Below are 13454 nucleotides of genomic sequence, written 5' to 3'. Positions count from 1 at the left end.
CTCTCTCTCTCTCTCTCTCTCTCTCTCTCCTTGTCCCATCCTCCCTATACATAATCTCTTCATCCAGATGTTATTGCATGTGAATGTGATTGCATCTAGATGTTATTATATGTGCATGTGATTGCATCTAGATGTTATTATATGTGCATGTAATTGCATGGTACTCCATGCCCTTTGAACGTGACTTCATAGCATTTAAAGACTTTGCATGTGAGAGACGGCATATCTTTGCATGTGAGTACAATTAACAAGGTGAATAATTTCAAGATTATTACATACAAGCTATCTACAATGCCTTGCGTAAGAAGCAATGAAGAATGTAAATTTATTAAGGTTGATAATTTTTCAATTATTGACAAAGATCATGGCCTAATTCTTTGAGAGGAAGAGAGAGAGAGAGAGAGAGAGAGAGAGAGAGACAGAGAGAGAGAGAGATATGAACATGACGCTGCTATTCAAAACATACAATAAACTTAAAAATAAACTTAAAATCTGATATAATTAACCATAACAACAACAAATCCATAATTAATACAAAGACATGGCGATCTAGAGTTGAAGCTGCTTTATTCCAAAAAAAGGTTATTACATGGGCTATTGCAATCTAACATCATTGGTTAAAATTGGTTAAAATTGAAAACATCATTGGTTAAAATTGAAAACATACTATAACTACTTATGGATCCTACACCTATACTCTATTTTGGGATACTTTATTCTTCAAATCCTCCTGTAAGGGTTCCTCCGCCTCTAACATCATTGGTTAAAATTGAAAACATACTATAACTACCTATGGATCCTACACCTATACTCTATTTTGGGATACTTTATTCTTCAAATCCTCCTGTAAGGGATCCTACACCTATACTCTATTTTGGGATACTTTATTCTTCAAATCCTCCTGTAAGGGTTCCTCCGCCTCTTCTACAATATATCCGAAACTTTGCCAAGTAGTGTGGCGCTTCCAATCTTCATGTTCCACATGAACAAATCTCCAAAATCAATAGGCTCATTCGCTAGCATCTTTGTCCAAAGATTGCGGGCCTCTGCCATGATTCTATGATATTCTCTTGCATCTCCACCCGTTTCGTTGCATAAATCTTTGCAAACCCTTTCCAGGGTTTCCTTCAAAGTATACCTAGGGCCATTAGAAGAAGCCATTAGAGATGAACAAAGGTACTTGATGGTCTTGAGGGTTGTAAGAAAGAGAACAATAGAGAGGGAGAGATACAATGAGAGGGCGAGGGAGGCAATGAGAGGGAGAGGAAGGCAACAAGATTTGGAAGTGAGGATTATAGTAAGAGGCAGGGGTCAAATTTATAGAACAAAGCAAAAAGCTACTTTGCATGGTTACCCACTAAATTTAGAAAAGTAGATGCTTAGCTTTTTCCTAAATTTAGAAAAGTACATGCATGGCTTTTCCCTAAATTTAGAAAAGCAGACGCATGTCTATCCACTTTTTTTTTAAAAGTAGATGAATGGAATGAACATATTCAAGACATTGACATATAACCATGCTAAAACATTTTTAAAAAAATGAAAAAGTAAATAGTCGGACATTTTATTATTTCAACATGAAGGATCTTTTCAAAACTATAGTACAATGTCATGAACAGTACTAGGTCCTTTTCACATTGTTCTCTTGCTGCTAAACATTCTCATTAGGTCCTTCTTTTTAGAGTGGGTTGATGTATAAACATATTATGGTTCGCATCTAACCCAAAGATACGCAAATATACAAAGTAAAGGTGCTTGCATGCACAATATGGTCGCCCAGCACCTACCTTGATTTGAAAATCGAGACATGTGCATGATGGGTTCTTTCCCATAGTCACCCGGTATTTTTCATTGCGCACTAGTGATTCCTCAATCTCAATTACAAAAACTTCCATTTGCCCAACTTTAATGACCAAATGCTCAAAGACCGTAGCTGTACTTGAGACTACCGAATCTATTCGCTTGGCTGCCATATCTGATATGCAACTTATGTGCCTTGTTGGCCATTGGCCCACATCATTTGCTTCTTGACGTTGTCCCTTTTGCAACACAAACCCGCCAGTCTCCAATTCTCGAATCTCATCCATAGTCAGGTTTGTACCTCGTCCCATTGGCCAAACAACCAGGGGTCTAGCAGGTGATTGACAAATGGTGTTGCATACTCTCCAAGTATGATCCACGCTGTTGTTATAAAACCACATGAGATGATGCCTTTGCTCCCTAGACCATCTCATGCCATAGAAAGAAGAAGCTGGAACACCTTGCTCGCAATTCTTGATACTCTTTTTACACTTGCCATCTTGGCCCCTAACTATCATTGGAAAGCTACCTTGCTGTGTAGAGATGTTCGACGTATAGCCCACATTTTGAATCATGTATGTCACTCTCCACAATTTCCTGCAGCTCTGCTTCACTTGTCTCTCCCTCTGCATTTTTTTGACCTGTGGTGGTTAAAGGAATAGGGGGTGGAAAGCTTAATCTCCTACCTTGTTTCTTACGTGGCTGGTTTTCTGTGATATACTCTGGACGATGTGATGAGTTATCTTCCTCAAGATTTATGACTATGGGTTTTCAACGCTAGCTAACAGTAATGTTATCACCAAAAAAGTTTGGTTGCACGTGCATTGGTATGCCACTCACTACTGCTTCCCCCACCAATCTGCTAGTGCGACAGACTTAGAGCTTTTGATGTTTTGGCCTTCTCCATCAACTTTGTTATTGTAGGGCCTGCTTCATGATATTTACCTCCATGAATACATGTATCCTTCTTTGTGGATTGTAAGAGGGCATTGGTGAGGTCTGAAACAGCTGCATCATATAAAGAGATGGTTCCCCCGAAACCCTGTCCTGCTAACCAACTTGCATGCTTCGTTTCTGCTAGATAAGTGGTCGGTATGTACGGTACACAAGCATCATCAACATCCTACAGCAAGAAACTAGGTTAATTACATCACCCAATCGCATTCTATAACCAAATAGTTAAGTTGATAATTTAGATTCAAAATACAAGCTATTCTTTTCAAGAACCAAGAAAACAATACTTACCTCTACAAGATGTTTCCTCCAATGGGGATATCTATTATGCCACCAACTAAGCCAACAATTCATGGCTGGTAAGTTTGTATCAGCAACTTTACCATTCATCCACCATGATCTAATGTGTCTGTATTTTAAAAATGCCTCTTCCTCACTCAATGCACAACACCACTGACGACGACATAGTCTCTTGTGCTCTTCCTGAAAATTCCTAACTGCATATTGTACTGTATGGATGTTCAAGCTTTGTTCCCAAATGAAAAAGACATGAACGCTCACGACCTTCCAGTATATTCTCTAGTCCATTGTTATAGATAGTCCTAACTGCCCTCTAGTTGGCTCTAGCCTCATCAGCCATAAAGCCAAAAAAATTAGCTTGGAGAAGCCTTTTTAGACCACAACATTGTTAATCATCTCCCAGAAAAGCACTTGTGCCATTGTGTCCTCTTTCATTTCACAAGTTGCAATTGTCATGAGCTCTTGTAGGCTGCACGTCATCATACGACAATTGGCAAAGTACTAAAATCAAAATCAAAATTTTCCAAGAATTTAGCACTATCTTGGATCATCTACATATGCAACCATTGTTGTCCATCCTTACACATGCCTGACATGATCAAAACAAACCCAAGCCTTCCACAAATCCCCGTCTCCTATTTGGCACATACGGTTCACTATATCTAAACCCACCAATGCAGGCCTTGTGGTTGACATTTTAAACACATAACACCGGTTTGACTCATCCAAAGCTTGCCTAGGAAAACGACTACCATGGAAGAACTCAAAAGCACATTGTCTCTTCAATTCTAGAATACTTGACTATGCTCCTTGCACTGAACTGTTGATCCTAGAAGTACACACCATCTTCTTGAATATACGAATTAGGGGATGCATGTGTTCTAATAATAGTGACAACTCCATGTTGCTAATATTTGATTCATTCTTCATATGCTTCCTGACAACTGCATCCAATACGAGTTGTTTAGTGATATCCATTTGTACCTTCGTTGGACCACTTGTAGCAACCTCTGAAACTGCCCCTTGCACAAGTTCTCTTATCTTTTGCAATGCCTGCCTTGATTTGCCCCTTTACACCTCATGCAAATGTTCCCCTTGATGTATCATTAATCTCGACATATGTGGATCAGTAGGCATACAATAGTACATCGTAGCACTACACATTCTTCTATATACAGGTTTGTTCTTGCAATAGAAACAAGCTAGTGATCCATATCCATCCGTTGTTAAGCCCAAAGAGGGAAGTTTCTATGTGAGTTTTCCTATTATGTGAAAAATTACAAAGTTCTAATAAATACTCTTATAAATCAAAGTTTACTAATAAGCCAAGAAGACAATACGCGAAACAAACACCAAGGCACGTAAGATACAGTTGAAGAATGAACTTCATACTGTGGAGAAAAAGAGCATGTCTGTGAATGACTATGCGCTGAAGATAAAGGGTATTGTGGAATCCCTTGCATCTATTGGTGTGTCAGTAGATGATGATGACAAGGTGGAAGTCTGTCTACGTGGTCTCGGGCCACAATACAAGGCGTTCAAGACGTCCATTCAGACTCGGGAAAACATTCCCAACTTTACAGATTTGGTGTCTATGCTGATTATCGAAGAGAAGAGCTTGGGTGAAGACCAACAATCTTCACAAAGCTTAAACAGTTCAGAGCAACAGGCCTTCTACACGAGTTCAGGAAGAGGACGAGGTAGAGGAGGCCGTGGACGCGGTCAAGGAGGTGGCCGAACAGGTAATCAAAATTATGGCCAGCAGCAGCAGCAGCAGCAACAACAGTCCCAGAATCAACAACAACAACAACAACACGCAGGTGGAAGAGGCAAATTCAGAGGCAGGGGGAGTCAAAGAGGCCGTGGAAATTGGCAAAGGCAATATAATGATGCACGTGAATGCTATTATTGTGGTAAGCCTGGACATGTGCAGTCAGAATGTTATAAGAAGCAGGCTGACATGCAAAATGGGAAAGTGCAGCAAAACAACTATACATCCTCAAGCAGAAATAATGAGGATAATGAAAGGTTGTTTGTTATGCAGCATGTCGTGAATGCCATGTCTGAAAATGTTGATGCAGCACAAAAAGATAATGTATGGTATGTGGATTCAGGCGCTTCGAACCACATGACGAGTCATGGGGAGTGGTTCAAGGAGATGAAAAACCCGGAAAGACCAAGTTTTGTGGAAACAGGGGATGACACTGCTCATCCAATTGCCCACATTGGAGATGTGCCATTGTCTATGTAGGATGGCAAAGTGAAGTACCTTGCAGATGTACTTCATGTACCGAACATAACAAAGAATCTGGTTTCAGTTGGCCAGATGATTGAGCAGGGTTTGCAGTCGGTTTAACCCTGATGGATGTTATGTTGAAGATTTTAAAGACAAGTGCAGGTTGGTTGCAAAAGGCAACAGAGTGGGCAGAATGTTTACGTTGGATGTAGACATGCCTGAGATGAGTGCTGCGATGTTTGCAAATGATTCAGGAGTTGTTGCAGACACAGACATATGGCATAAAAGAATTGGACATGTAAATGTGCAGAGATTGAAGTCTATGCAGACAAAAGGAATTGTGACAGGGCTGCCAAAATTTAAAGTGGAAGGTATGCAGAAAATATGTGAAGCATGCCAATTTGGGAAGCAAACAAAGCATGTGTTTCCACGTAACAGATATGTGAGCAGAAATGCACTAGATGTTGTGCATTCAGATGTATGGGGTCCTACGAAGACCGTGTCTATGGGAGGCTGCAGATACTATGTCACTTTCATTGATGACCACACAAGGAAAGTGTGGGTATATTTCATGAAAGAGAAGAGTGAGGTGTTCACTCACTTTCAGAATTTCAGAGTTTTGGTTGAAAAGCAAACAGGGAAATATGTAAAGTGCCTAAGGTCAGATGGAGGGGGAGAGTACTTCTCCAATGAGTTCTCTGAATTTTTGAAAAAGAATGGTATTCGGAGACAGTTTACATGCAGATACACTCCGCAGCAAAATGGAGTTGCTGAGCGGAAAAACAGGCACATTGCTGAGATTGCGCGAGCATTGATGGAAGAGAAGAATATGCCACATTGCTATTGGGCTGAGGCTATTTCTACAGCAGTATACATCATGAACAGGACTCCAACTGCAGCCATACATGATGTAACTCCAGAGGAGAGGTTTACTGGCAGAAAACCAGATTTGTCTCATCTGAAAGTTTTTGGATGCATTGCATATGTGCATGTGCCAGATGAGCTGAGAACTAAGCTGGATCCGAAAGCTGAAAAATGTGTGTTTATTGGATATTCCCTTGAGCAAAAGGGATACAGGTGTTATAACCCTGCTACACGTGAGTTGAGGGTAAGCAGGGATGTTGTATTTGATGAGATGAGCAGCTGGTATGCTGCTGAAAAAGAAGCTGTTGGGCCTGATTTGAGTGGAAGTGTGGTTGCACAGAATGCAGGTCAGCAATCACAATCTTTGAGTGGACCAGGAGAGTCCTCATCTAGTGGGTCTGTTGATAGACCATGGAGTGGCAGGCTGCGTCATAATACCAGCCCTGCAAATGTGATTACTACATCACGTAAAGGAAAAGAGAAAGTGGTTGAGCCCCTTGGTATGCCTGACATTTCTGCAGGGCATTCTCATGTTGATGGAGAGTCTAGTGGCTTTAGGCTATTGGAAATGTGTGTTGGGAGAAAGCTATGGATGAGGAGATGGATGCACTATATGGAAATGAAACTTGGGATTTAGTGCAATTGCCAGAAGGCAAGAAAGCCATTGGATGCAAGTGGGTGTACAAAGTTAAACATAACAGTGATGGAAGCATAAACAGGTACAAGGCTAGATTGGTAGCCAAAGGATATGCGCAGACATATGGGATTGATTATGAGGAAACTTTCAGCCCAGTTGCCAAGATGGCAACGGTGAGAGTTGTGATAGCAGTGGCTGCGTCAAAGCAATGGTCTTTACATCAGATGGATGTAAAGAATGCATTCTTGCATGGGGATTTGCAAGAAGAGGTGTATATGTTGCAGCCACCTGGTTATGAGGATGTGAGCCACCCCGAGCATGTTTGCAGGTTGAAGAAAGCCTTGTATGGCTTAAAACAAGCACCAAGAGCATGGTCTGACAAGATTTCTGAATATCTTGTCACTATTGGCTTTCATGTAGCCAATGCAGATTTCTCGCTGTATGTGAGGCATGGTGATAGAGGAGTTGTGCTTGTTGTCATCTATGTAGATGACTTGATCATTACGGGGGACCATGATGCAGAGATCTTTGATGTAAAGATCTTGCTTAGACAGAAGTTTGAGATGAAGGATCTGGGGGAGCTCAGATATTTCTTGGGCATTGAGGTGATTAGGTCACCACATGGTATTGGATTACTACAGAGACAGTATGGCTTGGACATGTTGTCCAAGTATGGTATGACAGGCTGTAAGCCTATTTCTGTGCCATTGGATCAGAATGGCAAGTTGAGTGCAGATTCAGGAGAGATCTTGGAGGATCCTACTATGTACAGGAGCATAGTAGGAAGTTTGATCTACATGACGATCACCAGACCAGATTTGAGCTATGCTGTTGGGTTGGTGAGTCAGTTTATGCAGGTTCCACGGAAACCGCATTTGGATGCTGTGAGACGCATACTGAGGTATGTGAAGTCTACTTTACATTGTGGACTATTCTATGAGACTGGGACAGAGATATGTGTACATGGGTACACAGATGCTGATTGGGCTGGTAGTATCTCAGACAGAAGATCTACCAGTGGATTCATGTTTTCTTTGGGGAGTGCTGCTGTGACTTGGAGCAGCAAGAAGCAGCCTACGGTTTCTCTATCGAGTACGGAGGCCGAGTACAGAGGAGCTGCTATGGCAGCATGTGAGGTAGCTTGGTTGAGAAAGCTACTTGCAGATTTGGGTCTATCAGTGGATAGACAAGTTGTCATTTTTTGTGACAACATTAGTAGTATACAGTTGGCCAGGAACCCAGTCTTTCATGCTCGTACGAAGCACATAGAGGTCCACTACCACTTCGTCAGAGAGAAGGTCTTGGCAGGACACCTTGACCTTGTTTATGTCAGCACAGAGGATCAGGTAGCTGACATCTTCACCAAAGCATTAGGTACAGAGAAGCTCCGCAGATTCAGGGCTTCGCTTGGTGTACATGAGATGGAGTTGAGCTCGAGGGGGAGTGTTGAGATATCGAGCTCTAGTGAGGCGATGGACACTGATGACCCGCCTGGGGGATAGGCCCCGCACTTACACCACTGGCATGGTTGGTGAGATCTTGGGTGATATGCGGCCAGTGGGATGACAGGCTGTGTGACAGCCACTCTAGAGACTGGCATAGTTATAGCGCCAGCTCATTTAGTCGGGTTCACACTATAGAGAACCCGTGCATGTATTTGGTTGAGTACCTTTCATATAGTGTGTACTCTTATTCTTGTATATGGTGTGTTGAGTGTTGAGTAGAGAAGAAGAAGATTTCAGCCTCTCACCTTGTGTGTTCTCTATTAGGGTTTTGTGAGTGTGTGTGTGTGCTTGCAAGAGCTCAAGCTCTCTTCCCCCCTGCATCTTTTCAGGCAGCAGCAGCAGTAGGCGCAAGAAGGAGGACCAGTCGGCTGGAAGGAGGACCAGTCGGCTGTATTAAAATGCATTTACTGCATTTATGGCTGGCTTAGCAGTCAGCCAACATACCAAGTGTCTAAGACACATATAAAAAGCCAGCGTGCTCATCATTGAAGCCATTCATTCCATTAGGGAATGGGTCAATAGGAGTCCCATAGGGGGGACAAATTTTTGGGTGTGTTACCACCTTTTATGAAGACAGCCTAGGGCTATAGTAGAAGTACCTGTTTGTACCATATCAATATACTGAATTTCTAGCACTTCTCTCTCTCTCTACTCTCTCTCTATATCTGTGTTTTGCATCAGATAGTTTTCAAGAGGGCTGAAAGAAGACTCCCAGAGCTTCCGCGTGTTACATTGGTATCAGAGCATCAGGCTCAGCAAAGCTAAACACTGATTCGGTCCCATATGATGGTGCACAGGTCCAAGGTACAGGAAAAAGTACACGGATTCAAAGTCCAGGGCAAGGAACACAGAAGCAGGAAGAACTCCCAGGAGGTTTGTTTGGTGGTGTTCCACAGTGCCAGAGGGGATGGCAGTTCTGTGAGCCAAATAGGTTCTCAAGCAACGGTCCCAAGGGAGGTTGATCCTCCAAGGGTGATGTGAGAGTGCCAAACTCATTTCTCAGGAAAGAAGACCAAGACAGTGTTCAGAGTCAGAGCAGGAATGGATTGTGGACTAGAGGAAACCAGATGCATAGATCTTCATCAGAGACAGAGTGGTTTGGAGAACAGGCCGGGTTTTCAGAGAAAAAGGGTTGCCAGGGATGGATGATGACAGAGGGACTTCGGGACAAGATTGGGATGATGACAGTCATCCAAGAACAGGTTGGAATCCCGTCATCATCAAGTTTAGCAGAGGGGGATGTCATGTGCATCATAGATGCCATGGACATTCTAAGGGCTAGGTCCAGAAGAGGCAGCTAGATAAAGAGTATGAACCAGGTAGAAAACCAAGATAATAGAGCATAGAGCACCTGTGGCAGTGTAGACTGGAGACAGGCGTGGAGAGTAAGCTGAAGGTCTGTCGGCTACAGGAAAAGGGTTGCTGGCTGCACACAAGGCTGTCGGCGGCGGCGGCTGCTAACTGAAGTGGTCGGCTGAACCAGAGGACAGGGACAGCAAGCAGGCGCAAGAAGGAGGACCAGTCGGCTGTATTAAAACGCATTTACTGCATTTATGGCTAGCCGACTAGTAGTCGGCCAGCATACCAAGTGTCTAAGACACATATAAAAAGCCAGCGTGCTCATCATTGAAGCCATTCATTCCATTAGGGAATGAGTCCCATAGGGGGACAGATTTTTGGGCGTGTTACCACCTTTTATGAAGATAGCCTAGGGCTGTATAGTAGAAGTACCTTTTTATACCATATCAATATACTGAATTTCCAGCACTTCTCTCACTCTCTACTCTCTCTCTATATCTGCGTTTTGCATCAGATGGTTTTCAGGACAAGGGCTGAAAGAAGACTCCCAAAGCTTTCGCGTGTTACAATTATCTAAGAATTAGCTATGGAATAATCATTATATAGAAGTTAGTTATGGAATAATCATTAAATAAGAGGTAGTTATGCGTGCAGTTATTGTATAGTATACTTATTAAAAAGGTATTTTAGATTCTGTGTATTAATGACATTATTTAAAATGATCATTTTTATAAAATGAGAATATTTTTAAAAAATATATATATATTATGTATAGAATTCGTAATTAGACTTTGAATTCGTTTCTCATTACTTTGTTGTATGTTTATGAGATGGTTTTTTGAGAGCTTTACCAAGGTGTCCCACGCCTCCTTGGGGGACTTGGCATCCTGAATGTGCCCAATCATGGTGTCCTGTATACTAATGGAAAGCCAATACATAACCTTCCTGGCTCCTTGGTTCCAGTCTTTAAATTCTTTCACATCTGCAGCAGTTGGATTTATATCCGGTATCTCCGGTGCCTCTTCATGCTCACCTTCTATGTAGTCCCAATAGCCTTTTCCCATCAGAAAATTCGTCAACCTGAACCTCCAAGCATGGAAGTTATTCTTGTCAAGCTTCTCAGCCACAATCTGTGTTATGCCATCATTAGACATCTTGCCAAACACACAATTTTACCAGAACCTGCACTCTGGTTTTTCCTGCACAAATGCTGTATTTTCTGCACAGCGGTACTGTAGTACTCTCAAATGTCACAACCAGTGACTTCAATGTGCATACATACACCCAATGGCAACTGTAAACCTCTTTGCAGCACCCACAGTGTCTGCACAGTCAATCTGTCTTCCTGTAGTTCTTAAAACAGAGTTCTGCAGAGAATCGATGACTTACCCGCAGTGCTCGAAATCGCCTGCTTTCTGAAAAACGGAGGTCCAGACGCGCCCGAAACGCGTTTTTGGTCCGAAAATTTCAGTCCGTAGTTCGTAGGATTGTATAGTTGCCCTATAGCTTCACTCCCGCGAAGAAAGCTCCTCAATCGGAGATCGTTTGCCGGTGCCTCCCGTAGAGCTCCCGACAAGGGTGTAGTCACCAACACAAATAGGGAAGAGTACTTGAAGCTCTTACCCTCGTACCGCTTCCTGTGGTTCTCTTGCTTGCAGCTCAGCCCTTAGCATGAACCAGGCTCTGATACCATGAAAAGATACAGGGGGGAAGAGAGCTTGAGCTCTTGCAAGCACACACACACACTCACAAAACCCTAATAGAGAACACACAAGGTGAGAGGCTGAAATCTTCTTCTTCTCTACTCAACACTCAACACACCATATACAAGAATAAGAGTACACACTATATGAAAGGTACTCAACCAAATACATGCACGGGTTCTCTATAGTGTGAACCCGATAATGAGCTGGCGCTATAACTATGCCAGTCTCTAGAGTGGCTGTCACACAGCCTGTCATCCCACTGGCCGCATATCACCCAAGATCTCACCAACCATGCTAGTGGTGTAAGTGCGGGGCCTATCCCCCAGGCGGGTCATCAGTGTCCACCGCCTCACTAGAGCTCGATATCTCAACACTGCCCCTGTCCTCTGGTTCAGCCAACCACTTTAGTTAGCAGCCGCCGACAGCCTTGTGTGCAACCAGCAACCCTTTTCTTGCAGCCGACAGCCATCTGCTGACCTTCAGCTTGCTCTCCACGCCTGTCTCCAGTCTACACTGCCACCACAGGTGCTCTGTGCTCTATCATCCTGGTTTTCTACCTAGTTCATACTCTTTATCTGGCTGCCTCTTCTGGACCTAGCCCTAAGAATGTCCATGGCATCTATGATGCACATGACAATAATGATTATTCCATAGCCCACTATCATATAATGATTATCCCATAGCCCACTACCATATCCCTGTATTGCCTATCATCTGAGCATGTCTATCATCATCATGGACATTGTCATCATCATAATAATAAAGGTCTCTCCTTTAAGTTTAGCCACAATTACAAAGTAAAGTATTTTGTAGATGTTTTACATTGATTAAAAAAATGCAAAAGAGATCCATAATTACCACTTGTTTTTTATTAAGATCCATGGTTACATGGCACCGTGGAACGCATGTTATTTGAAAAGAAAAGAGAGAACGCGTTATTTGGGGGGGGGGAAGACAACGCGTTATTTGGGAGGGAAGAAAGAGAGCGTGTTATTGGGGGAGGGGATGCTTGCCCACTAAGGACTACCGGGTCATGTTATTTGGGAGGGGGAGGCAAAGAGAGAGCGCGTGGAACGTAGGGGGGAGAGAGAGAGAGATAAAGAGCGCGTTATTTAGGGGAGGGGGCTGCCCCACTAAGGGCGACCAGGTCGCCCTTAGTGGGGTAGCCCCCCTTTGTTCCACGCGCTCTCTTCCCCCCCCTCCCCCTCTCATAAAGAAGTCGCTTTTTCTCTCATTGTCTCTCCCCCTTGTGTTCCACACGCTTTCTTTTATCTCCCCTCCCAAAGAACGCTCTCTCTCTCTCTCTCTCTCTCTCTCTCTATATGTTCCACGTGGTCTCTTTTTCCCTCCTTCCAAAAATGCTCTCTCTCTCTCTCTCTCTCTCTCTCTCTCTCTCTCTCTCTACGTTCCATTCATTTGTCTCTCTCTCTCTCTCTCTCTCCCTCTCCCCCCTCCCCCCAAATTCAAAACGCCCTCTTCCTTTGCCCAAAAAACAATCCTTCCCCCAAAAAACAAAGCATTCTCTCCCTCCCTCTATAACGCTTTCCATACTTTTCCCAAACAAAACCCTATTCTCTCCTTTCACCAACCCTTGTTCTCTCTCACCAACTCTACTTTTCCATACTCTCCCCAAACAAAGCCCTTCTCTCTCTTAAAAAATAATAATTTTCTCTACTTTTCTAAATCCTAAGCTTTCTTTCTCTCTCTCTCTCACCAACTCTATCTTCACTCTCTTTTTTTCTCTCTTTACACCTTTTTTTCCCCTCTTCTTTGTGTGTTCTAAAAAAATATTTTTCTCTACTTTTCTAAATCCTAAGCTTTCTTTCTTTCTCTCTCTCACCAACTCTATCTTCACTCTCTTTTTTTTCTCTCTCTACACCTTTTTCTCTCCTCTTCTTTGTGTGTTCTCTGCTTTTTTGTTTGTTCTTTGAAAACCCTAATATCAAAACCGATATTTATATCTATCCCTCTATTTATATCACCTCTATTTATATCCATTGCTTTTTTCTCTATTTTGCTCTTATATCTTTTAGGACTCTTTCTCTCTTGTTTATTCTCCTTCTGTGTTACTCTTCATGGCGTTTCCCCGATTCCAAAGAGGAACACAAGTCTCCTTGATGTCCAATGATATCAAGGTTGCTACTGGGACCGTTTTA

Source organism: Cibotium barometz, chromosome 60 (assembly GCF_041138505.1).
Source record: "Cibotium barometz isolate CiBa-2024 chromosome 60, ASM4113850v1, whole genome shotgun sequence".
In the NCBI taxonomy this organism is placed as follows: Eukaryota; Viridiplantae; Streptophyta; class Polypodiopsida; order Cyatheales; family Cibotiaceae; genus Cibotium; species Cibotium barometz.
Note: the sequence above shows the minus strand (reverse complement) of the source record.